The sequence below is a fragment of the Brassica oleracea genome, chromosome C6, assembly GCF_000695525.1.
Source record: "Brassica oleracea var. oleracea cultivar TO1000 chromosome C6, BOL, whole genome shotgun sequence".
NCBI classification, from domain to species: Eukaryota; Viridiplantae; Streptophyta; class Magnoliopsida; order Brassicales; family Brassicaceae; genus Brassica; species Brassica oleracea.
In genome coordinates, this window is record NC_027753.1 from 29,065,083 (window position 1) to 29,066,705 (window position 1,623).

Sequence of the window (1,623 nt, forward strand, 5' to 3'; positions counted from 1 at the left end):
GACGAACTTAAATTTTATTAAAATGAAAGCATAATATCTGAATACAAAGTTGGAGTTAACCACTTAGGTGAAAGCATAATTATTTGCTTAATCACATATTAATCCATGTCTAGTGATTACTGACATCGTGTTCACGTTTGGATTAAGTGTAGAGTGCATAACACCATTGATTATGAAACACTTATAGTATTAGGTTTTTGAATGAAATGCAAGTTGGAAATTATTAAATTTCTAATTGAAGTTTCGATTAGTGACATATAATACTAGAATTTATATTAGTGCATGTAGTATTAGAATTTCGATTGATGACATATAGTCTGCAGTAAAAAAATTATGTGGAAAATATAATTTATAGTGAATTTTCTGTAAAATGATTTTTTTTTAAAAAAAATAATTGATTAGTAATTTTTTATAACTTATAATATATAACATTTAAAATAAACTGTAAATATCAATAAACATAACATTTCCTACAAAAATAATAAGCAAATTTGTCTAGGGAAAACTAAAATTTAATATCTTAAACTTTAATGAATTGAAAGATACTTAAAGATATGTATATGTATAATGATAATAAAATCTAGTATTAACATATAGCTTTATATTGGGTTGTGTTTTCACACATTTCAAAAAAATATTAATTGATGTATTTTTTCCCAGTTTCGTTATCAAACATATTTCAAAAAAAAAAAAAACCAAGGCCGATGAATTAACATGTAGTGTTCGAAGTTGTCTAACAGCTATAAAATTGCTGAGAATATTTTATTAATTAACAAAAGTAAACATTTGACAACTATCATATTTCAAAAATTGTGTAAAAATTACAAAAGCAAACGTGGAAAACTAAGACAAACAATAAAATATTAGTTCAAATTAACTCAAGTAAAACATGCAATTTTTTTGATGTTGGTCTATTATTTGATTTATTAATTCACAAAGAAGATAAATCAAAATTATAATTCATTTCTAACACATTATAACAAAAAACAAATTCAAAAGGTTAAAACTAATTGTAACAATTTTGATTAATGCACATAACTCAAACTAAATCAATTGTAAATTATGTTACCAATGAAGCCTAAATACAAGCAAAAACTTTTCTCGAAGGTCAATCTTAACATTGTAGATATATTATTTTAAATCTGTTGTAACAATTGTGAGAAGAAACAGATGCGGAAACAGATGAATAAAACTGATGTAACAACGACACAGAGATTTAACGTGGTTCACCAACTTGGCTACGTCCACGGGCAAAGAGAGATCTTATTATTGGAGGCGATATTGAGTTTACAGAGTGCAAGTTTAGGGTTACTTCGAATACAAGATATATATAGTAACATCTCGCATCTAAAACCCTAGACTAAACGGACTCATGGGAATGTGCTGCTTAGACGAACCAGGCGCCATTTAACGGCCAGATGCTCAACTAGAGCCAGACGTTTGTTATCAGCCAGATGTCCCAATAGACCAGACGTCCTTACAGACCAGATGTCCTTACAGAGCAGATGCCCCGATGGGCCAGATGCCCCAACAGGCCAGATGCCCCAACGGGCCAGATGTCCTTGCGGACCAGATGCCCCTTCGGGCCAGATGTCCTTGCGGACCAGATGCCCCTTCGGGCCA